Source organism: Lissotriton helveticus, chromosome 5_1 (genome assembly GCF_964261635.1).
Source record: "Lissotriton helveticus chromosome 5_1, aLisHel1.1, whole genome shotgun sequence".
In the NCBI taxonomy this organism is placed as follows: domain Eukaryota; kingdom Metazoa; phylum Chordata; class Amphibia; order Caudata; family Salamandridae; genus Lissotriton; species Lissotriton helveticus.
Window position 1 is genome coordinate 1516627563 of NC_136065.1, and position 26207 is coordinate 1516653769.

General features: G+C 45.5%; 1 protein-coding gene and 1 long non-coding RNA gene across 2 annotated transcripts in view; both read left to right on the forward strand.

Annotated features, from left to right (window-relative positions):
- LOC144755524 (C4b-binding protein alpha chain-like) overlaps positions 1–26207 on the forward strand; it is a 553044-nt gene that overhangs the window by 59255 nt on the left and 467582 nt on the right. The window lies entirely within an intron of this gene.
- On the forward strand, positions 12532–13215 carry LOC144753679 (uncharacterized). The gene is made up of 3 exons (XR_013594475.1): positions 12532–12592; positions 12704–12751; positions 13086–13215. It is a non-coding gene; the product is annotated as an uncharacterized LOC144753679 (long non-coding RNA).

Sequence of the window (26207 nt, forward strand, 5' to 3'; positions counted from 1 at the left end):
CGTATGCGCGTGGCACTTACTTATACTCGAGAGGGGGGGGTTTAGGTCTCTATACTCAGTGCAACCTAGAGAGGTGACAAAGAAACAGGGGATTCGTTGAAGATTTTAACATATCAGTGCCTATCACACAGTCTTTCCGACTCCATTCATACACTGTACCTGGGTCTTGGCCGCTTGCTTTTACTTGTTCGGGGTCCAGCGCACCCGCCTAAGTGGAAAAATCGTCACATGCAGCAGGGTTAATATTCGGAGGACCCAGCGTTTGTGCAAGGCTCATTTAGTTAACATTCCGGTAGTTACCTTTGCAGGTCGGGGCAGCGAGCGTTTGCTTCGTTTTTCCTCGGTGTAAGCGCCGCGGTTGGTGTGGCGTGGACTTCCGGGTTTCCCAGGGAACATGGGAAATGTAGTCGTGCGCAGGGGTAGTTCCTTAAATCGGCCCTGATTTTCCTAATTTCCTTCTTGAACGGTTGTTTATTTAATTTAATTTGTTATCTTCAGAAGAATTTTTTAAGTAACGTTGGTCATGAAAATGTGTCTCATTTTGTCCGATCGCATAGAGTTTTGTTTATAGTTTTTTGATTTTGCGAGCCCAAAAACCTGGTCATAATTGTGGCAATGTTTGTCAAATTAATCGATTTTGGTCCAAGGTGGAGCATCTCATATCTGATCCGATGTTTGTCATGATTCAATCCTCGTTGAATGTGTATGCTTGCAGAGTTGATCAGGGATCTGTCATTCCCGTGACGACTTCTATCTACCTGTGATGGCTCGCGATGTCAATGGGTACTTTGACCACCTCTATGCTCCTAGGATGTCTCATGCCACTGGTTGGCTATAATAAGTGAATTCCTACCCTAATTTGAATAATTCAGTTAGTTAATTGAGCCCCTCAGTTGTCGAATTAAATTTGAAAAACAGCATGGCCTCTCGTCTTGCGAGTTTAGCTTCTTGGTCCCCTCCTCTTTCGTCATTGTCCACTTTTGAGATGACTGTCCAGGCCAGCTCTCTTTCATTATGGTTCTTTTCGAGCCAGTGATTCACAAGGGGCTCTGTTAATACCTTGTTTTTAATTCTTGATTTGTGCTGTTGGATTCTGGTTCGTACCTCTTGGCTGGTTTTACCAATGTACAATTGGTTACAGGGGCATAAAATGCCATATATGACGAACCGAGATTTACAATTCGTGAATGTATCATGTTTCCATTTTATGTTCCTGTATTCAAAATATTTCTGAGTACGAAACGCGTAGACTGTGTTAGCCATTGAAAAGACCAAATAGATCAAAAAGACTATACAACAATTGTGAATCTTTTCTTATGTTATATGGCTTTGCTGTGAACATTATATTTCCAGCTTGTTTTTATCTGTAAGAGTATGAGAGGAGTATGGTTGAGAGTTTGAGTGACTTTGTCAATAATTTGTTTTTCGCTTTGAATGTATTAGTGTTTAGGTTTTGTACATAAGGTCAAAAATTTGTGAAATGAAAAAATAACATGTGATAAAAGAAATACCTAATAAAACAAATGAACTAAAAAGAAAATAAAAATCAAAAAACATTTGGTTTGATTCCAATGTTTATGGTTAAAAAAGGTTGTTGTGTTTAATCGACTAGCACCAGCATTTTCTGTTGTTTATCAGTAGCTTGTGACTAAGCTGTGCTATTGGGAGCCCAGACCCAGTGGTGTTTTTTTGATAGAAGCATGTAAGTCATGCTCTTTTTAGGTCTCGCGCTGCTGCTGCGAGGGGTATTGTAAGCAATAAAGGGTTTGCAGCCCTCCCATTAACTACCATGTGCTTGCTTGATTGCCGTTAATTTTAGCTGCCCCCAAATTGGCCACCATATGCCTCACATCACTTCCATTTATTTCTCTGGATCATGGACCAAGTACTAATTGATTTCATTGTGTTAATGTCCTTCTGCTGCTCGAGCTGTGATCTTCCACAGTCCACTCCAATCCATCCCGCTCAATTCCAATCAGCCCCAATTTACCCTACTCCACTCCAATCTACCCCACTCCACTCTACTCCAGGCTACCCCACTCCATACTATCTCAATCTACCCCACACCACTCAATGTACCCACTTCACTCCAATCTACCCCAAACCACTGCAATCTATATGACTCCACCACAAACGACCCCAATCTACCCCACTCTACTCCAATGTATCCCAGTCTTTCCCACTCCATTCCAATGTATCCTAGTCCTCCCCAATCTAACCCACTCCACCCCAATCTCCCCCTCCACTCTACCCATTCTACCCCACTCAACTGTAATCTACCCCACACCCTCCACAGAATCTACCCCACTCAAATTCACCCCATCTACCCCACTCCACTCTACTCAATCAACCCCATCCCTTTACACACCAATCTACAGTTCTCCACTCCAAACTACCCCTCCACACCAAACTACCCTGTTCCCCCAATCTACCCCAATCCTCCCACTGCTTCCCACTCTGATCTACCCCAATCTACCCACCCCAATCTACCCCATTCCAATCTAGCACTCTTGATTCTACCCCACTCTATGCCACTCCTCTCTAACCCAGCTAATCCACCTCAATCTACCACATTCAACTCCCCTCCAAGCTACCCCTCTCCACTCCACTGTACCCCAATCCTGCCACTCCACTCCAATATACCTCCCTACACGCCAATCCAACCTACCCATATCTTCTTCCACACTGCTCCAGTATACCATACTCCACTCCAGCCCAGTCTACCCCATTCTACCACAATCTAACTCAATCCATCCCTCCAACCTTCCCACTTGAATCTAACCAACCCCAATCCAATGTACCACATTCCACCCAACTCCACCCCACACCTCCACCTTTCATCCTACCTCAATCTACCCCACCCCATTCTACCCCATTCCAATCTACCCACTCTGATTTACCCCACTCCACTCTATTCCAACCAATCCACTCCAATCCTCTCAATCTTCCACCACTCCATTCTACATCAATCTACCCCACTTCAATCCACTCCAATCTACCCACTCCTCCCCAGTATACCTCACTCCACTCCAATCTACTGTAATCTTCTACATTCTGCTTCAATATACCACACTCCATTCCTACCCAGTCTAACCCCACTCCACCCATTCTACCCCAATCTAATGCGATCTTCCCCATTCCAATCTAACCCACTCCAATGTACCCACTTGACTCTACCCCAGTTTTTTCCACTCCAGTCCATACTACACCATTCCACTCCAATCTACGCCCCTTCTACCCCAATCTATTCCACTCTACCCCAGTCTATGCTAATCCACTCCAATCTTCCCCAATCTACCCACTCCACCCCACTCCACTTCAACCTACCCCACTCAACTCTTATCTACCCTCTCCACTCCAACATACATCAATCCACTCCGATCTACTTCACTCCACTTCAATCTATCCTAATCCCCTCTTCTCCACTCCACTCCACTCAAACTTAATCTTCTCTACTCCACTCCAATCTACACCACTCTACTCCAGTCTACCCCACTCTATCCCAGTCTACCCCATTCCACCCTAATCCACCCCACTCTAATCTATCCACTCCACTCCAATCTACCCACCCTACTCACATCTACCCCATTCCACCCCAATTTTCTCCACTCCACCCCCACGATACTGCACTCCACTCCAATCTACCCCATCAATCCCAATTTACCGCACTCTACCCCAATCCACTCCAATCAGCCCCAATCACCCTACTACCCTCCGATTTACCCCACTCCAATCTACCCTTCTCCATGCCAATGTATTCCACTCACTCCACTCCAATCGGCCCCACTCCACAACAATAGCCTCCAATCTGCCCCTCTCCAATATACCCCACTCCACTCCAATCTACCCCAATCTAAACAAGTCATCCCCACACCACTCAAATCTATCCCAACCCACTCCACTCCACTCCAGTCTACCACACTCAATCTACCCCAATTTAACCCAAACCAATCTCATACATGCCAACCCTCCTGATTCAGGCGGGAGATCACAGATTTTAGGTTAGTCTCCTGCCTCTCGATACCTGTGTAGGAAAACCCCGATTTCTCAGTGGGCTACAGCTGACAGGGACTGGTTTTGTGTGACTCAGAGTATGCACTGCCAGTAACCTGCTCCTGCAGGCAATTGCTCATTTGTCACGCTCTCTCTGCCTGCCATAGCTCTTGCTCAGTGCTCCTTCCTGACAGGTGAGGAAAAACATATATTTGCCTTTCTGATATCCGATCCTGCAGCAGCACACTTGCAAGTCCTATACATGCCAATAGATCAGATTCAGGCCTCAATAGAAGTCAATGAGAGAAATACATTCCCTCGATTATTATTTAAAATCTCTCCCTTTACTCTTCGAAAATGTTGACATGTATGCAATCTGCCACACCCCACCTTACGGGAGAAACAGAGGAAGATGTAATCAAACAGGTAGGGGAAATTAAAAGAATTTTCAGAAATGAGTATCTCAAAAAGAGAGAGTTTCTCAGGTTATACCAAAAGGGACCAGGTTATTATGATCATAAAACATATACATTTTCCTTTTGATGTTATTTCCTACTCCTACACAAAAATTGTGAATCTATTACAATGAACCAAAGAAAAAGAGAATAGATGTTGCTCTATGTAGCAACACGTGATCCAGATTTATATTTTTAGTATTTTTATTATTATGTGTAATTTGATCAAAACATCAAACAATGTTGTATCATATTTAAAAACATTTCATATTTCATAAAGCACATTTATGCACATCCCCGGATTGCCAACGCCCATCACAGGGCTCCCATTGCACATTCCAGGACTGCCAACGCCATTGCAGGGCTCCCAGTCCACATACCTAGGTCACAATGTGCCCATCTCATTGCTTCCATTTCACATCCCAAAACTGCCAGCCCACATCCCAGTGCTGCGACTGCAGGAATGCCCTTCCCTGGGCCTGATCCCCATGCCCCTGTTTCGCAGGTGTGCAGCCTCGCACTGCTTGCTGTTTGTTGGAAGCTTTCAACGGCTACTGGTGATGAATTTCAAGCTCAAATCAGCAAATTAAAAGACTACATGTTCCGAAGCAGCCGGCTAACTTAAATTACATGTAGACAAAATAAGGACCAGAAATGATTTATACGTTTGTTTTACAATGGTATGAGCAAATGTATCAAACATGCATTAAACATCCTAGTGCAGACCATATTATTCGTAATATAAATGTATCTGCGGTTATATCATACAAGGCATGCAACATAAAAAAATATTGACTAAGACAATAGATCTTGCATAGGCGAAACCTATTGGCTCGCATTGGTGAAACCTATTGACTTTGCCAATGCCTGTTGTTTTGAGACTATTGGCCATTGTGTATGTTTTTATTCCATCATTTGAAAGATCAGTATTTATGTTGCTTGCTCCCATTATCTATCTTACATGGTGAAAGTTTGTATCTTCTGTGGTAGGTTTCTGTGTATTCTTATTTCCAGTGTCTATATGTCCCATTCTGTTTTCTCAGTTTAGGTGTTGCTGCAACAGTGTCTATTTGCCCCCACCCCGACTCCGCCTCCCCCTCACTGTGTTTGTGCTTGCTTGTATCAGTATCTTCCGTCACTCTAGCACTGTATGTCAGGATTTCTATAATCAGGGTATGCCCAGATATGGGTAACTTGCTCAATTTGCCACTGGATTCAAGCTGGCCTGGCTGATGAGGGGTGTTACCCGACACCTGTCACAGGATGCTTGTTTCCGTTCCAGGGAAGACCTGGCTTGGCAGTTCGGGCAGGACTGTTCCCATAAGGAATAGGGTCAAGAATGATTTGCATAGGGCTGGGTCTGAAGTGGGGTGGTGAAGTGACCCAAAGAATGATGATGGGTTCCACCCAGTTCAGTGACTGGGGGTGTGTGTCTTAAAAGTTTCAGCGCTCCGTCCATCATCTCCTTGTGTTTGCTTTGTTCACCCTAAATTGGCAGGGTATGCCCCGACGTGGGTCCCTTGCTCACTATACCGCTGGATAAAAGCTAGCCTTGCTGATGAGGGGTGTTACCCCAAAACTGGTCCCATGATGCTTGTTTCCAGGCAAGGGAAGACCTTGCTTGGCAGTTCGGGCTGGACTGTTCCCATTAAGCACAGTGTCGAGACTGATTTGCATATGGCTGGGTCTGAACTGGGGTGGCGAAGTGAGTTAAAGAATGATGATGGATTTAACCCAGATCTGTGACTGGGTGTGAGTTTCTGAAAAGTTTCAGCGCTCCGGTCCATCATCTCCTTGCGTAGGATTTCCATTATCTCCATCTCCCGGAGTCTTTCTGTCAGAGGTGTGCAAATCAGCTCTTTGCTGCCAAACATCACACAGCCAGGTTCCCCCTCTTCCTCCCCCCTTTAAAGAAATACGGTGTAAGAAGTGTTGCTGTGGTATGGGTGGGGGGACTGGAGGGGGCTGGAGTGTGGCTATTACTAACCAAAACCCAACTGTGGGCTTTGGGGGGGGGGCTACAAGGGTCAGATTGGTAAGGTGGGCACTCGGGCAATGGCCGAGGGACCGGTATCCGAGTTCCAGCTGTGGGCTGGGTTTTTTTAGCTGCCAGGGGGCTAATGTGGACCGTGTCTGCATTGTTTGAATGCCACCAGCGGCCCAGTGGGTCTCTGAGTGGCCTTTCTGGAGGCAGATTGATGTCCATTACCTCCCCCCTTTTACCAACGGGCAGAGTTGTCAGTCACTCCCTTTCTCTCCCTGGGCCAGGTGTTAACACCGGCCCATTAATGTATGCATATTGAGCAGGGTCAGGGGGCCTGAGCAGAAGAGACCTCACTTGTTTCCAGGTGTGTTTCACCAGTGTGAACTAATCCATGCATTAAAAAAAAAAATCTAAGCAAACATGCCTGTCAGACACCCACCCTTCATTTTATAAAACCTCGCCAAAGCTTCGCAGAAAGGCAATATGCAAATTTTAACCCCAATCCAACCCTGGGGGCTACCCCCATGAAAAATCCTAATTACGGAAGAAAATAGAGAGGCTAGACATGAAGGTGAGCTGTGGAAGCCAAACAATATTTGTTTTCTGAGTTGCACACACCGCAGTTCACCCGGCCCATGCTCCCGGACTTCTCTGAAGGAACAGAAGAGTTCAAGGAAGAACACCTCAGAAAATAAAAATAAGCAAATGTTGGAGGATAGGTTAAGCCCTGTTCAAAAACACACATAGGCGGGATTTTCACAGTCTCTACAAAGCATTGTTTATATGTCCCAGAATTATTGTACTCTGGCCGATGTTTTCTTGCTCATACTCTGTCTCCCTGTCCTGGTGTGCAGGTTTTCTGCAGAGGTATCATAGTATATCAACTCATACCCTTCCTAGTTAAGCTTAAAAGTTACATTCCATCCCTCGTTTTCAACCAGGTAGTCAAGGGGTCCCATCGTTTAGCCGCCTTTTTTGAAGACGTATGATTCATTTCCATCTTATGAACATAAAGTACTGAATCCAGCCATTCTGATTTTAAAGGTGATGACGGTTGGACCCAATTTTTATAAAACTGTCTTCTTACAAACAAATTTTAATACAATATTAATTCATTACGGTAATCCAAATGATCTCCTGCACCTGATGGTAACCCAAAATGAATTAACTCCAGGCTTACCTGAATTTGAGTATGCAAGAGATCGTTCACAAATTTACACACATCGTTCCAAAAGTCTTGGATGTTAGGGCAGGATATAAACATATGAACATCATCCGTGGTCTTTAAGCCACATTTCATGCAGTAAACCTCCTCAAAACCCCCAATTTTGCTAGCCTTTTTGGTGACCAATAGGCTCTGTGAAGAGAGAAAAGATGATTCCGTCATAAGTATGCTGCTTTAACCATGCTATATAATAACCAAGCAAGTCTTTCCATAATTGATCGAGATTTATATCCGGCATTATTCCTCCCCATAGAGAATTAGGTGTACTCTGTCCCTTCAATGAGTTATCCATGATTCAAGCATATCAGGTTGCCACCACCTTCTTTGGTTTGGCGTTTGTAATCTAGTGTTCTTCCAAATCCTTCGTATCATCTTTATCTTGGACACAGACTTGTTGGTTATTTGTTGAAACTGTATCCAGGAACGGAGCTTCCTTTCCTGGAGGATCTGACTCCATTCAGTAATACCTGCTTCCCTTAAGTTCATCGCCAGTTTATCCTTCAGACATTCCAGGGAGCCTGGTGAGTCCCATATTGGTGCATAACTAATATAGTATGCCAGATTTGTTACGTGCCGAATCGGGGCCCATAATCGAACAAAATTTACCTGTAACACTTTTAGCCCGATTTTTTTAAAAGAACCTATGGTCCACGAATTTATACATAGATTTTGCCTCACCATTTTCCACTTCATTTAGCAGGGCCTCCATAGCTGATCACTCCCTGACCCACCCTTTACAGCCAGCGAAAACTAAAGTTTTTTTTAGCTGAAAAGCCCATGCATATAGTTGAAAGTCTGGTAATGCAATGCCCCCTTTATCATACTTCCTCCCCAACTTCCATCTTGCAATTTTCAAACCTTTAGATACCCATATAAATGAATCTATTCTAGCATGTAGCTTTTGCAACCAACTCTTCTTAAAATAAAGGGGAATCATATTAAAAAGAAAAGAGAATTTCAGGAGTATTGACATCTTAATTAAGTTGCTCCTCCCCAGTATCGTCAATGGGAGATGGGACCATCTAACTAAAAGCCTATTTGTTACTAACAATGTTTTATGAAAGTTTAGTTCTACCAGTTAACCTCTGTCTTGGAGGAATTAATGTAATACTACTATTAAAGAAATGCAACTTTTCGAAAGTTGCCACTCTGTGATCCAGTTGTTATGTAGCCACACAACAGACAGCGTTCTGCCTGCCTGGGGAGTAATGTGAACAGCTCCCAGGTTTAGGAACAATACCTGCCTGCTACAGGGTGAGGTATTACCTCTCCTTTGCAGGAAGACCTCAGACTGTTAACCCGAAAGGCGAGCTCCAAAATCGAAGCCACCTGTGGTAGACAGATAGCGCTCACACTCCTGAAGGGCTGCTATTTGTTCAGGTAGACAGGCTAGAGACAGGGACAGAGATGGAAACCCAATGCCCAAACTGGTTTTGCCATGGACATGTAGTCATCTGGTAGCCTCACCTCTAGGGTGGTGGTGGCTACCAAGCCCCTGATATCCGAGAAAGGGTCCCAACATCTTGAAAGAGGTCAGAATAGTGGACTCTGGACTCTGGGATTGCTAGATGCTACATATAGCCAGAAAGCAGTCTCCATGAGGGAGGTGAGCTGGTAGACCATTGGCTAGTGACCGCATCATCCCCCTAGGGCTTTTTCTGGGAAAACATATGACACCCATGGCACCCCCAACCTCAGATCACATCATCAGAACTGGAACAAGGATCAAAGAAGGACTGCCTTGCTGCCCCCTGGACTGCACAGAGAGAAGCCTCAGTGTCTGCTGAACTGCAACTGCTGCACTTTGGGCTAGTGACTGTGCCTGTGGGTTCTGGCTCAGGGAAAAGTCATGCTCCAGACCAAAGGAGTGACTCAAAGTAATCATGGATTGGCTCCCTGTGACCTGCACTACAGCCAGCACAGCTCAAGTAGCCACAGGGCAAGTTGCTAGCCACCGCAGAGGATTTGCTGCTAGCAACCGTTGGGCAAGCTAAGAGACTGATCCTCACATGGCCAAAAGTTGCACCTAGGTCCACTGGATCTGGGATGTCATCAGAGTTCAGATTGGTCACCCAAGAGGGACACCAGCCCATTAAAGATTTGGCAATGATCGCTGTTCACAGAGACCGGTAGCCAAGCTGTAGTTGGCCTTCATTAGTCTCAACAGTCAGGACTTCGAGGGGCCCTAACCTCTATGACCAAAGTCGCCTCATATGACCCATGGACTGAGGAATCATCACAAAGGCACCCCCATCTACAGCACAGCAACCAGAGCATCTTTGAGCATCTTTTCATCCTGTATCCTCATCATAAGGATGACTCTATAAAATTCTACGGAGGTTATGCTGTAAAGTTTGGAACTGGACAGGAAAACCCTCTGGGGGTCAGGTAACTGTCCAAATATTCCCCATAGGCTCCCCAGACCTTCTCCCTGTCTGATTTGGTATCACAACTTGGTCTGGCTTAGCCAAACTAACTTTTACAAACTTTTCAAAAGTGTACACATGTTTGATTGGCCAGTGCTTGCTTGTGGTTGAATTAAAACGTTATAAAACCTTCCTGTGAATTTTGCTTATTAATGACTCTAAAAATTCATTAAAATATAATCTATTTTTGTAAATTTGTGTCATGCTTCTTTTGTATTGTGTGGCTCTCTTATTTCATTGTTTGGTACTGTTAAATGCTTTACACTACTTATTTTATTCAAGCTTTGATGCTCGAACTCATAGCTACCCAGGGTTTAGTTTATGGTGATGCAAGCAAGCTTGAATGGATCCAAGACAGTTGTTATGAGTGTATTCCATGGTAAGGCTGCACAGCCATACCATATAATACACCCAAATCCTCACAACCAGTAACCCAATTTCTAGCAGGAGGGGTTTTAGAATGATACAGTTGGAATCTTACCACAGAATGCATCACTCATGCTTGCCTTAAGAAGCCCCTCTAGTTTTGAAACATCATTCGGTCAGGCTGTGGGTTCTTAACTTGCAAATGCTTTAAAAATGTTGTTTTGCAATCTGGACCTGCCAAGGGTCTCTTCGAATGCCCATGTTTAATTCCTAAAATCCTTAATATTCCTTGGTAATTTCAAACCCTTTGAAATAGCCTCTCTCCTAGCAATCCCGTATTGACATATCGCATGCGGTGGGAACGCGGAGCTTGGTCGCATTCAAAAAGCTCTCCCCCATAGGCACTGTTGCCACACCCCCAGAATAACCATGCTGGAGTTCAGAAGGAGAATGAGCAATAAAAGTGACTTTAAATTGTGTTTTTATCTTGCCACCTTTGCTGTGCCTCAAAGTCTGTCTTCTGACAAATTGCTGCTTATTCTTTTAACATGGAGAGAAGGGCTTAGTTTCTCTGACTGTAAAGTGAGAAGATTTTGTAAACTGAATTATGTGACAGTCTTGCTGAGGTACAGGAAGTGGTACAGGAAAGGCTGTAATATGGGATTTTTTATAATCCCAAACAAATGTAAATACCTGTGATTGGACTGTTCAGATGTATCAAACTATATCAGTTGTGAGGAAACACAAACAAAGCACATTTTTTGTAACTCTGAAGTGGGACGGAGACTCAGATTTTAATAGGATCAAAAACATATCAATATGCTTTACTTGGGGACATGCAAATGATAAATATTAGCTGAAACTCAATTCCACACATTATCGTTTGTGTGCTATATCATTTTTTGACTGTTTTATTTTGTATTCTAGACTTGCCCCCTTATATCTAAATACATTGACTTTCCAGGTAGTAGCTGTGTCTGATGGATCAGGATAGTTTGCTATGGGAAATCGTAAACCAGAGTGTAAGCGCTTATGGTACGGAAATGTATTCTCAGCAGTTTGTATTCAGGGATTCAAAACTTTTTTTACCTGTTTATAAGGAAGTAGAAACAAAAAAGAATATGTACATGTGGAAATTGCAACTCAATCATTAAAGGAAACACAATAGATAATCCATCAAGTGGAACCAAAATCAAACTAAAAGTCAATGGCACCTGTGACAGCATAAACTTGATTTACATGTTAAAATGTCCGTGTGGTCTTCCATATGTTGGAAAAACATCAAGGAAAATTAAAACTCGATTAACGGAACACAGAAGCAATATTAGATTGAAATCCACCAAATCCACAGTTGCAGTACATTACAATGAACATCAACATAACCCCAGTCAGCTAAAATATTGCATACTTGAAATAGTACCTACACTGCCAGGAAGAGACAATGACCAACATCTTTTGAGAAGAGAACTTTATTGGATACACAGACTTTCATCGACAGTGCCAAGAGGATGAAAGGATGGAATTTTGTTGCCATTTGTAAATTAACGATCAGATTTAACCATCCGAATTATGAACAATTGCACCATGTTTAAATTTTTTTAAAAACTTTTTCTAACTTCTTTTGAAACAAGTTTATTTTATTTTATTTCATTGTGATCATCTATAATGCAATACTTAATTGAAAATGTAATGTGCATACACGAATCAAGCAGCCACCTATCGTTTTCTACAGGTGTCATTTTGTTCACACATAAATTCTTATTAAAGTTTTTGTACTTCATTTCACCGGGCAAACACGTGATTAACCGAGCAGCGAATCACAAGTTGCGACATTACTTTCCCCCTAAAAATCGGATGTACTCGATACAATCCCCTTTTTTACCGTTAAAGTATCACTGTTGGTCGACCAGAGTTCGAATTTACATATTTTTCATTCATGCACAAGCGAGTGCTTCAGTTTATTAAATTTTTCGGTAAACACACACAAAGACATTCCCGCCAATCAAAGCTCGAGAAAAAAAACCTGCACCACATGACGTTGCAGATCCTATTAAAACGCGGGACACACACGCACGAACATCGTGAGAACACAGACTTTTTTACATTTACGAGCGCGGAAAAGGACCAGTCCTTTAATTTTTCGGTAAGCCAGATATTTTGGTTACAACAAACAACTTGTACCCTGTAGATAAATATAACAAAATTCGCAATCACGTTGAAAGATTTACTAAATTTAATTCAACTGTTTTTACAGCGTCATTGCAACTTGCAGTAAGGAACAAGATTCACTTCCCAAAAACAGGTTAGAAGCGTTAAAATAACAAATGCGGCACATTTTTTCGATTACATTGGGCACACAAGTTCACGACCAGTTTTAATTTTAACGGTTTTTACTTTCATCGCATGACACATTGATGACACGTTGATTTTCACTGGTATTGTTCACATTACGTTTACAGGCCACCTTCACTGTTTGACACGCACGATGTTAATAAGTGTTACTTTAGATGCATCATTTTGGATTCTCCTATACTTACCCTTATGCATGAGAATTAATTTTTGATGTATGGTTAACTTGTGTACAACATGCATTTTGAATGTAAATTTAATTGAACATTGTACTTGGTTACTTTCAGAAATTCATACGGCCCCTGAAGAAGGGCTATGCCCGAAATGCATTGGGCCACCGCGCCATATGTTTGAACATTATGACGAAAATAATGTGATGAATTCAAAACAAAAACAATGAATAAAAGAATGATATCAACTTCAAAAAAAAAAAAAAAGGGCCACCGTGCCATATGTTCGAACACTATGGCGAAAATAATGTGATGAATTCAAAATAAAAACAATGAATAAAAGAATGATATCAACTTCAAAAAACAATTGAATTAATGTTTATTGAATAAATCAAGGAAGAATCAGTACGAGTGCCCTGGAGGGACACTTATCTCAAGGGAAAAAGTGCATTTCAAAGCACTTTATTTGACTGGCATTGATGCCATTGCTTTGGACTGTTTAATTATGTCTGATGTTTTGTCCTGCCAAAGACTGGCTTTCTTGCTTTATCATAAATGTATGTGCAGTTGTAATTACTTATATAGCGCTTACTACCCCTGATGAGGCATTAAAGCTCTATTCGGTGAATACCAAGCTACTCCAGAACCCAAAGTATTGGTTGGGGATTAGCATTTTTTTCCGCAGAAACCGAAGTTCATAGGCTCCAGTTTGAATAGCGTGCACCTTTCTTTGTTGTTAATATGTGCAATTTATCTTTGGAAAAAGTACTGCACAGTCCACTCAAATATATATTTTTGAACATGGTCTTCGTAGCTCTTGCACACCAAAGGAAACCATTCCAACAGGATATCGTTGGCAATACACTTATACTCTGGTATTGCCCATTATCCCACACATGACGACCAGCAAGCACAGAAGCTTCTGTAGTTCCATTACAAATGGTACCCCAAAGCACACAACAGTGCAGAAGGCCGTGTACGCTCCTAGCGTGTAATGTAGGGCCCAATATTGGCGGCACTGTTTTTCCAGCCAATGCTCAGATCAATCCTGTACGCCCATTAAGTTTCTATATAAAGGAAAGAAGGTATTGGAACACACGCTCAGGATCCAACTTGGTGGTTAGTGGGGGAGCTGGGATTCTCAGTTTTTCAAGGTGATGAAAAGTCAAACATACAAATGGTGGCAAGGAAAAAAAGGGCAAATTAACAGGGAAAATTAATGCTAAGGGCGCTTAGCGTTAATTTTTTTAACGCCCGCTATCGCTTGATAATATCGCCTGGTTATCACGTTATTAAGAACGCTAACCGCCTAAGCGATGAAAAAATCCAGCGATAGCGGCATTTTTAGAGGTTATCGCTGGTAATGCAGCAATAAAACTACAAGGATAGGGATATCTTTGTTGATAGCCCATGGTGGACTTAACCATGCAATCCACCTCCCATTAGATTACATGGCTAAATCTGAAAATTAGCAGACGTAAAAAAGCAGCGTTAACCGTGGTTAGCGCTGCTTTTTTTTGTCTCTAACAGGGTTAGCGTCAAGCTTGATACTAGGAGAAATGTCGCTTAGCGCCATTTCTCCTATTATTTTGCTCTGGAACGCCCACTTTGCATCTCAATAGAGATGCAAAGGGAAGCGTAGTGAAAAAGGGTGCTAACATGCGATTTTGCATGTTAACACCCTGTTGTTGATAGGGCGATATTTTTATCTCCGCTTCTTTGGCCCTGTTCATAATTCCCTATCCAATTTCCTTGAGACCAATAACATCTTGCATTGCTCCCAGTCTGGCTTCCGTACTATCTTGAGCACGGAGACAGCACTGCTAGAAGTAACGGAGGCAATTAAGGAGGTCTTGGATTCAGGGGGTAAGGCGATGTTGGTGATGCTTGATCTCTCGACGGCCTTCGACACTGTCCCCCACAGCGGTCTCCTTTCAAGACTCAGGGAGATTGGTCTGCGGGGGGCGGTGTTCAGTTGGTTCGCCTCCTTCCTAGCGGACCGCCGTCAAACGGTCTGGGCCCCTCCGTTCTCCGCCGTGGTGCCGCCTTGTAATGTAATGTAAAAAGTTCTTGTAAAGCGCGACTTACACCGGACGGTTTCTTGGCGCTGGGGAAGAGGCACAGCGGGGAAATGATGAGTGCCTATGTGTAGATGCTGCGGAAGAGGTGAGTTTTGAGGAGAGACCTAAAGTGAGGGTAGGAAAGAGAGAGTCTGAGTTCCGACGGGAGTGAGTTCCAGAATGAAGGAGCCAGAAAAGAAAATCTGAGACCCCCGTGTTTTTTGCGCCTAAACCTAGGCGTCTGGAGGAGCGCATGGTGAGAAGATCGGAGGTGCCTAGAGGGGACGTAAGGGTGTAGAAGAGAGGAGATGAAGGAAGGCCCGATGCCGGCCAGCGATTTGTGGGTCAAGCATCCTAGTTTAAACTTGCAGCGCTCCGATACAGGGAGCCAGTGAAGGGCTTTAAGCAGGGGGCGGACGTGGTGGTGTTTGGGTTGATGGTAGATCAGGCGAGCTGCCTGGTTCTGTACCAGCTGTAGTCTTTTGATTTGATATTGTGAGATACCTGCATACAGGGCGTTGGCATAGTCAATCCGGGAGATGACTAATGCCAGCAGTGCCAAAGTGAGGGCTTCGGTGGTCAGGAAATGAGCTATTTTCCGGATCTTCCTTAGTTGGAAAAAACAGGAGGACACAGTGGCACTGACCTGATGCTTCATTGAGAGATCATGGGAGATGTAAACTCCCAAGCTTTTCACCTTGTCCGCGGGGCAGGGAGAGGGGCCAAGGGAAAGGGGCCAAAAGGAGGAGTTCCAGGGGTTGGATGGGCCTCCGACAAGAACAAGCTCAGTCTTGTCGGGGTTGAGTTTAAGGTGGTGAGCACCCATCCAATTACTGATGTGGCTTAGGGTAGACTGAAAGTCCTGGGCCGCTTCGTCCGAGGAGTCGAGTTTGAAGACAAGCTGAATGTCATCTGCATAGTTAAATGCAGTGACATTCCTTCCCCGGAGGGAGCGGATCAGGGGGGTGAGGTACAGATTAAATAGGAGTGGTGACAGGGACGAACCCTGCGGGACGCCGCAGGTGAGCTTCGTCCTATCGGCAGAGAACTGGGAAAGTCGGACAGATTGGTGGCGGTTCGTCAGTAAGGAGCGGACCCAGTTAAGGGCCGTCCCACTGATGCCCGCCTCCTTGACACGGTCGACTAAGATGGTATGGTCGACCGTGTCAAAGGCCGCCGACAGATCCAGAAGGATCAAGGCTTGACTAATGTTGGAGTCGGCACCTCTACGGAGTTCCTCCATAACAGAGAGGATGACCGCCTCCGTAGAATGGGCAGGTCTAAACCCTGCTTGCTGGGAGTCTAGGAAGTTGGAATCTTCAATAAAAGAACTGAGGACTCTGGTTACATGAGTTTCAAGTACCTTACTCAGGTAAGGGAGAAGAGAAATAGGACGGAAGTTACCCAAGACTGCGGGCTCAGCGTTAGGTTTTTTTAATATGGGAACCACCTCAGCGTTCTTAAACTGGCTGGGGACCTCACCGAGCAGAAGGGAATTGTTCAGGAGGGCCAGCGGAAGGGCAGGGCAAGCCGAAAAGGCAGCACGGAGGATCACAGGTGGGCAACAATCCGTGGGGGAGCCAGATGAGACTTTATTAAGCAGAGAGAGAAAGTCTCCTTCTAGTATGGGGGGAAGCTGGGTCAGGGAGTGGGGGTTAAGAAAGGGAATAGCCTCTGTGAGGGACATCACGGGGGATCCAGAGGAAATGCTGTTTTTGATTTTACTGATTTTATCTGTGAAGAATTGGTTAAGGGAATCACATAGTGCCTGAGATGGGAGGGGTTTGATGGTCACCCTGTCCGGGTGTGGGAGCTCCTCCACAATGGCAAAGATTTCTTTAGATTTTTGCACGGAATTAAGAATTTTTGTAGAGAAGTAAGCAGTTTTAGCGGCTGAGATTGCCTGTTTGTATTCTCCAGATAGTTTTAAGAGATTTAATTTTTCTGAGGGGTCATAGTTTCTGCGCCAGCGGCGCTCGGCTTGGCGAAGTCCCAGTTTTAAAGATTTAAGGCTATCTGAAAACCATCGGTGTGCGTCGTGGGGACGCTTAGTTCTAATTAACTTGAGGGGGGCGACCTTGTCGCTAGCGGACTCTAGCCATTTGACAAGTGCTGCTTCCTGGGAGTCGATGGAACCGGGGCTGGGCAAAATCGAGGATGTTAAAGAGGTGTAAAATAGATCGAGGTCTGCCTTTGGAGGTAGGAGTTCCGCAGGGCTCTATTTTGATCCCTACTCTCTTTAACATCTATATGACCCCCGTGGCGGCACTGGCGGAGTCTTATGGTGCCCAGATCGTTCATACGCTGATGACACCGAGCTCCTCTTCTCCTGTGAGAAGGGTTCAGATTTCAATGGGGAGAGTATCAGAGGTTGCCTTGGGGCTGTTTTCGAATGGTTCCAGCTCAATAGCCTCAAGTGCAACTCGGATAAATCCGAGGTGCTCTTCGGCTGCCCCTCCGACCCTCGGTGGCAGTCTTGGTGGCCCGAGGCCATGTTTCCTCCCTCCGCCGCTTCCGATATGGCCAAGAATCTGGGAGTGAAGATCGACAATGGCCTTACCTTGAAGCCACAGACTCTCGGCCTAGTTGGGAAATGCTTCGGCCTTCTTAAAATGCTAAGGAAATTTCTTCCCTTGCTCTCTCTGGCCCATAGAAAGATCACTGTGCAGGCACTAATAGGCTCTTGCTTGGACTATGCCAACGTGCTCTATCTCGAACTTCCGGAGTATCTTCAATCACGTTTGCAGATAGTCCAAAACTCTGCCGCGCGAGCCATTTTTGGCATTCACCGGAGAGCCAGTGCAAAAGACCTCTTGAAAACCTTGCACTGGCTTCCAATTCGAAAACGAATTGTTTTCAAGACGCTCACTATGGCCTTCAGGAAACGGTTGGTTTTTTACCAGCCATCTACATTGCTTAGGTCAGCCTCGCTGGCCTTGGCTTCTGTTCCGGATATTAGACGTGCCCGCATAAGAGGCGGCTCTTTTAGACGTTTGGCGCCTCAGTTGTGGAACGCCTTGCCGGTTCCTCTGAGAAAGACTGTCAACCTGTTTGCCTTTAGAAAAGATCTTAAGTCCTGGCTTTTTGTTCAGTAGTGTCTGGCATTTTTCTCCTGCCCCTGTTCCGCATCGGGTTCGAAGCGCCGGGACACTCCTCTGAGTAGCAGAGCGCTATATAAAACTCATTATAACATTAACATTATAACATTTTAAAGCCAAAAAAGCGGAGATAAAGGCCTTGTTAATGTGCCCCAAAGTAACCAAAGCTGGCTCCTTACTGTCAACCACGTATTTGGACTTCAAGCAGTTTCTTCTCTTGTTTTCGCTAGTTTTCGGCTTACAATGGCGAGAGCTTGACTAATAATCAAGGGCTGAGAACGCGCTCTCTTGACCACACCATACCCACACCACCTACCCCGATATAACAGATTTTAAGTGCCCCCTCAACGGAATTACAGCAGCTGAAAGCTGTTTATGCCATGCATTGCTTTAATATGCACTGAAAGGCTTACGGAAGTACAGCAGCTGCAAGCCGTACATGCAGTGTGTTGGTTTAATATGCACTGAAAGGCAAAGAGTAAACAGACACAGGAGCACAAACATTACGCATTATATGCAGCAAAGCAATCTATACATTGAAGGAGAAGGCCAGGATGTGTACACTGCTCTGCCTCCCCTTTGCTATTCATACCTTATCTGGGGCAAATTATCCTATTGATCCGTTCTTCCGTCAGCTGGGCAGCACTTTTTCAAGTCCCCTGGTGCGAAGGGTACGCTTGGGTGCAGGCAGGCGGCCTGTAATAGCAGTGCAAGCAGCAGCCTTTTCATCCTGAGGGATGGGGGACAGAGGCAGCTCGAGCCCTGGAAAAAAGTGGGCGGCCTCCATGAACATCAAGCATGGCATGCTAAAAGGTTCCAGGCAAGTGAAGAAGTGCCTCCAAGCCTGCTGTGGAGCACAGTAGCCCTCCCCTATGGACTCTGAGCTCCTTAACAGGCTTGGTACCCCCACCTGCAGGAGGAGGTTCAGCGCAGACAGCTCTGCAGCCATCTCTGGGAGCCAGGGCCTGTCTCCCCCCCATTGTCCCCTCCAGCGGTGCTTCCCACGGCGGCTTCCCTGGCGCTGGCCTCCACAGGCTCCAGTGGTTCGCTGGCTGCTCTGTGGGTGACACCTGCTGCATTACATCAGGGTACACTCATGTGGTCGACACATCTCACTGTTGTTGGAACCGAGCTTTCGCTGGCAGGGAAAGTACTACTCAACAGAGGCTTACAGTAAAAATATTTGCAATGCTATATGTCTCGCATTTAAATTTAAATGTGAGAAATATAGCATTGCAAACAAACGGGCGCATTGCACCGGCTGCACTTTGAAAGTGAAAACGGGCATGGTGTGCTCAATGTAAGCAAAGAGTGTGCCTAAGTAGGATAAGCTGAATAAAGGAAAAACGTACACACACTGTGGGCCAGTAGCCATGGGAGGATACAAATGACAACATGGCCGTACTAAGGTGGGACAAACCTATTCAGGAATCAGAACACAGCATTTACGAAGGACAAAGACACAAGCCAATGAAAAATATGTGCGGGGGAGTGGGCGGAGCTTCTTTCCCGTATAGAACTACCACAGATCATCCCCTGGGCAGCGTTTGCGCGCAGGCTCAAGCGCGACCTAAAAAGCAGGTTTAACAATGGAGATAAAGCGCGCATTGATAATGTCGCATATTTTGTAACTGCCCACTCTGCAAGTATGCTCCTCATAGCTCTTCTGCCGGCACAGTCTCCCTCCATGATCTCTTGTAGTACCCAATACCAAATTGAAACTTTCTTCCTTCCGGGGGTTTCTCAACAAGTTCTTCCAAGTAATTCCCAGTGCCAAAGTATAATCTCTGACTTTGCTCCCAGCTTTTGAACTGCAAGTGCTTGAAATGCCATAGCTTCCTTCCCAGCTGCTTGGTTATGTCCTCCTAGGGAAGAAGCTTACTGTCCCAGGCAAGTTCGCCCCAATAGTGTATTCCCGCATTCCTTGTTGGTAGAGCTAATTTGTCCTTTAGGCCCTCCAGCGTGCCTGGTGAATCCCATATAGGAGCCAGGTATGAAACATATTCCAATTCAGTCATCCGTCCGATGGTAAACCACATTCCGGCCATTTTTGTAGCACTTTTAGCTTAACTTTTTAAAAGAGTTTTGGATCTCCAAATGTAAGCTAACCACTTTTACCACAGCACTAAACAAAGTCCCTCATTTTGAGTCATTTTGAGTGTCAAAAAACATCTTGGCATTTGTCAACTAGAAAGCCTAGGCATAGTATTGGAAATCTGGCAGGGATAGGCCTCCTTTCTCTTTTCTACTATGCAACTTCTTACATGAAATTCTTGTCCCCTTGTATGCCTAGACAAAGGCATGTATAGCCTGTTGTACTTTATCAATCATAGCCTTCTCAAATTGTAAGGGAATTGTATTGAAGAGAAAAGTAATTGTTAGCAATATCACCATCTTTATTAAATTGACCCTATTCGGAAATAGTTAAGGGTAGATGTGCCCACAACTTCATTAAGGCTTTAATTTCCATTAATACTTTCCCAAGATTTACTTCTTGGATTTCCTTGATATCCTGCATGATCTTTAGACCCAAGCACCTAATTTCCTTCTTAATCAGAAGGTTATCCTTCCTCTGGTTCCATCACCATGAGCTCCGTTTTTTCTATGTTCACATCATATCCTGAAACCATGCCAAAGTCTGAGGATATGTGCAAGATAACAGGTAGGACCAGAGCAAGATCTGATGTGAAAACAATAATGGCATCTGCATATAAAAAGACCTGCTTTTCACAACCATTGTCACAAAAAGGAGAGATATCGGATAAGGAGTCCATTACCTCCTTATCTGTTAATATAGTACGATCTAGGATCAGCCTTGCACGACCGAACACCAGACAGCCACACAGCCCACAAGAACGCCACCCGCAGACACCATCAACTCATCAGGACCACCAAGAGGACCGCCTTCAAGGACCGCCTAGACAACAACGCACACAACACCAAAGAGCTCTTCAGCATCGTGAATGAACTCTCCAACCCCAGCTCCAACACCAACGACATTCCACCATCACAGGACCTGTGCGACTCTCTGGCCACCTTCTTTCACTGCAAGATCACGGACATCCATGACAGCTTCAACTCCGACACCCCCGCACCCACCACCGAGACCACCACCGCCGCAACCTCCACCCGCACCAGCCGCCTGACCGCCTGGTCCACCGTCAGCGACAAAGACACCATCAAAACCATGAACTCCATCCACTCCGGATCCCCATCTGACCCCTGCCCTCACCACGTTTTCAACAAAGCCAGCACAACCATCGTGCCCCACCTCTGGAAAGCAATCAACATCTCCTTCGAGACAGCAACCTTCCCGGAAAGCTGGAAGCACGCCGAGATCAACGCCCTACTGAAGAAACCCAAAGCGGACCCCAAGGACCTCAAGAACTTCCGGCCCATCTCCCTGCTCCCGTTCTCGGCAAAAGTGACCCACCGACCACGCCCTCTACTCAGGAACAACAACCAAGCTCCTGAGACGACCATAGCGAATCCAGAACGCCTCTGCACGACTGATCCTCGACGTCCCCCGACGCAGCCACATCACACCCCATCCGAGAGGCCTACACTGGCTCCCCGTCAACAAGAGGATCACCTTCAAACTCCTCATCCACTCACACAAAGCGCTACACAACACCGGGCCTACATACCTCAACGACCGACTCAGCTTCCACACCCCCACCCGCAGCCTCTGCGCTGCCAGCCTTGCCCTCGCCTCAGTTCCTCGTATCCGGAAAACCACCGCCAGCAGCAGATCCTTCTCCTACCTCGCCGCCAAGACCTGGAATGCTCTCCCTACCAGCCTACGACAGACCCAGGACCTGCTGGCCTTCAGAAGACTCCTCAAGACCTGGCTCTTCAATCAGTAGCAGCCGTTCCCCTCTCCCCCCCTCCTACCCCCCCCCAGCGCCTTGAGACCCTCACGGGTATGTAGCGCGCTTTAGAAATGCAGTGATTGATTGATTGACTGAGCCTTCTTTCCGGGGCTTTGGTGGCGTGTTTGATCATTAATACTATTGCCGAGTAATCCAAGAGATGGGCCACCAGTTACCTGATATACAGAATATCCTCTTTCAAAGCCAAGTCCACCAAGCCGTAATCTATTCTCGACTTGTGACCATATTGCTTATTATGGAAGGAAGTGCCCTGCAATACTCCTGCTCTCTCCCATAGATCACAAAGGGCATTTTATTTGATCATGTTTTTTAATAGGCCTATGACTTAGGAGGAGCTATTGCTCTGCTTCTAGTTGACTTATCTACTTTCATATCCAATACCATGTTGGAATTGCCAGCCATAATAACTGGATACAGGAAGTTCAGAAGGTAGGAAAAAAACATGTTACGCGGCTCAGTATCCTCACAGTTTGAACCATAGTACCCAACCAGTGTCATAAATCTTTCGTACAGTTTAATTTTAGCTATAATCCACCTTCCAAATTTATCCTCAACAATTTCCATTATGTGTACCTTTACCTGTTTTAGGTTGAGCCTGAGCCAGCGTGCAAGCGCTACTTTGGTGATCTGTTATAGATAGAGTACGGAGGAGAAGCCCTGCTCATATTTTTCATTGGCTTGTGGCTTTGTCCTTCATAAATGCTGGTGTCAGATTCCTTAATAGGCGTCTTGGTGCCTCCTTGGAACTGCAATGCCGTCATTTGTATCCTCCCATGGCTACTGGCTTCTGTAGTTCGATTCTTACACAGAACGTGTTATTTTTGTGTTGTAAGAACTATTTCTCTATTGAGTTCGTCCTACGTGAGGCAGGACGATGTGCTTTGTTTACATTCAGCGCGCTCTGCTCGCTTTCACTTTCGAAGCTGCCGGGACAATCGCGACAGCTCGTTCTGAACTCAGTGACACTTTTTGACTCTGGTCAAAGTGTGTCTCGCTCTTTGGGCTCCAGGTTCGTTTCTGAGCATGTGGAGGGTGTGTGTCATTCTATATGGATCTGGTGTGCCTTCCACTGCTCACTGCTCCTCTCTAACTGTTCTTGCTGCTGCACTCTTTGCAGGTGGGCACCGCGCCTTTCTCTCCCTGGTGGCTTCCTGCGCCCCATGGCTGTTGGTTTGATGCCCTGCTTCGTGGTGCAAGTCCCGGTTCCCCACCATTTCTGTGACCTTGTCCAGTGCTTGTGGGCCCTCCTGTGGTCTGAATCCCCTACCCTTCGTGACACAGCTGTCTAACAGGTATCCGAGTGAGCTTGATGCCAGCTGTCTCGCTACTACCCACCGCGGCCATCTTAAGCACCCTTGTTCCAGCCCCTGCTGGATGGAAGGAGAGAGCAAGGTGTCCAGGCTCCGCGCCCTCTTCCTCTCCTGTGCACCAACCCCTCGGGCGCCTGGAACGGGAGGACTTTGAGTCACTGCATGCTGAGCTCCGCGTCAGCCCGGAGGAGGCAAATGCCATCTTCCAGCGGCTAGACACCGACCGTTACTGGGCCATCACCTTCCAGGAGTTCACCATGGGCTTCTACGGGACCCAAGGCTCACCCTGGCTGTGGAGAGGAGGCTCGGGGGCTGACACAAGGGCCCCCCGCGAGCCAGAGGACGAGCACGGAGGAGACCCCTGTAACCCGGCTTTGGAGGACTTCCAGCTCCTGCTAGAGAATGAAGCTACGTTTCTTCAGAGGCAAGGAGCAAGTTCACCCCCTTCGTCATTGCCCTATTTGTTTAACATTAATACTCTACTGATACTGTCCCACAATGCTGATAAAATCAGCTGTCTTACTTTGTAATACAAAACGAATGAGAAGTTTATGTTGTGGTTGGTAAAAGCAACAAATACTTTGGAGCATGTTTTTGGAACACAGTTACTTTTTGGATTTGCAAGACGTTCAGATTTCAATGTCATTCAATTGACTATGGTAGAGACACCATGTGTTAGAAAGAAATTATACATTTTCAGCCTTGGAAAGGTATGTGCCATTTAAGCGGGGAGACTTCTGCTTAGGGAAGTTCTGATCTAATTAGGTGGTAGCTGCTTCTTTTAGAAGAATGTAAAAGACACACACAGCAAATCAAACATTCACCCCAGTCAAGAGATCTGGGTTAAATCCATCGTTCTTCTGCTCACCATACCACCCCAGTTTAGACCCAACCATGTGCAAATCAGTCTTGACCCTGTGCCTCATGGTGAGGTACTGGGTTTTCTTAAGAACCGGCACAGAACCGATAACCCAGCGGTGTCAGGGTACACCCAGAGACCTCGAGTTCTTCCTGATTCAGACCTACAGAAACTCAGAGTCTTCTAGGTGAAGTCAAGGATCGATTTTATTGGCTGCAACCAAGGTAACAAGTGTCCCAGAAGTACAACACACGGGGAGTATATTCTCAGGAGACTGCTCAAATTTACAAAGTCAGGCTTCTCTTTTTATACACAATTTTAAGCTTCAGGCAAACATTCTTGGTTGTAAAGTGAATCGTTAACATATTTCCAATACAAAGAAAAAGCAGAGTCATGATGACATGTCCATATTTCACTTTGTGCTGCCTACAACAAATCACTCGGTAGGGCCCAACATTTCATCAGATATCGGTGGACCCCCAATAAAACCGGGCACCTCCCCATCATAAAGAAAATGAAGAGAAAGGAGTGGAGACAGATGTGAGTGAGATACGGCAGGTGTGCGTGCTGAAATGGTTTTATGGCTGGTTGAGCTTTGATGTTATCTTGTTCGGCCACTGGGGGGGGGAACTGACCTAACGAGTTCGGCCTGGGGCAATGGTTCCAACTTGTATAGGTCAACGAAAAGTCGATTAAGGAGTATGTGTCCTTGTAGAATTGAATTCAGCTGGATTAAGGCCTATGTAAAGGGCAACACACAAGATGGCTGCAGTATATAAAATGGAAGCCAAGGGTTCTGAACGGAAATGACGATTTCGAGGTGAAATCGTCACTCGAATGTGCTGAAAATATATGTACATGTTGTGCTCGTCATTCTCGGTCTTTTGATACCAAATTCGTCATACTTCGACGAAGTTTTGATTCTCGAGTCCACAACGATTACGAATCCAGAATTTACAGAACCACAGACCCTCCTTTTGCCCTTACATAGGCAATTAATCTATCCTAATGCTAGTCTGAGTCCAGATCTGTATTCCTAAAGTCATTGAGATGTTGCTGTAACATCATTCTAGTACTTAGTTCATCTCTTGACACAGGCTTCCTTACACATGATGTAACACAGAGGCCACATATTGCAGGAGCACACTGTATGCATAGACAGAACAGGAAAAGAATGGCTAAGACCATCCCAATGACCATTAGAATTTTCCATCCCCAGGCAGATATCAGTTCCCAGAACCATCCCGTTAACGACCAATCTCCCTTGTCCATATGAATAGATTCGGAAATCTTATGTAGTTTGGAGATGGCCTGGTACACCGTTGGAGCGTTATCTGGGATGAAAATGCAGCAGCTAGATTGGATCAATCTGCATACCCCACCTCGGTCTGCAAGTATAACATCTAAAGCGACCCGGTTCTGAAGGGTCATAAGTCAATCCGACTGGAGCTCAGCAGTCAAGTTACTAAGGGCACCAGCAGTTTCGGTCACGGTGGACTCAACTACCCTTGTCAATTGCCTTATGTTCCTACTGTTAGCCATAGATCCCCAGAACGGCAGAAAACCCTTTGCAAAGTCCCCAAATTCTTGACCTGCAGTGTCTTCTTTACTCAAAACACCTCTAACTATCCTTGTCCGGTGGTAGTCTGCCGCTGCTGTGTAGGTGGGAGGCAACAGGAATGAAACAAAACATGATCCCGAAAAGTCAGGGGGCAACCATGTATAGGCTCTATCATGGCAGATGAAATAAGAACCCTTAGCTGCTAAAAACGCAGGGGAGGTCTGAGACCCAAAAACATACGTTTCTGTACAGACACTTCTCCCTAACTGAGCTCTGGGATTCTTGCCAATACCTTGCAGACACATGTTACCCTGATGGGGTACAATCCAGATCGGGGAAGATCTCTTTGCTTGCTGTTTCTCACTTAAAGTAGCTCCATATCCGGTCACGTTCCAACCCACATATGCAAGTATCTCATCATCCGGGGTATCTTCATAAGAAATTACTTCCTTAATCAT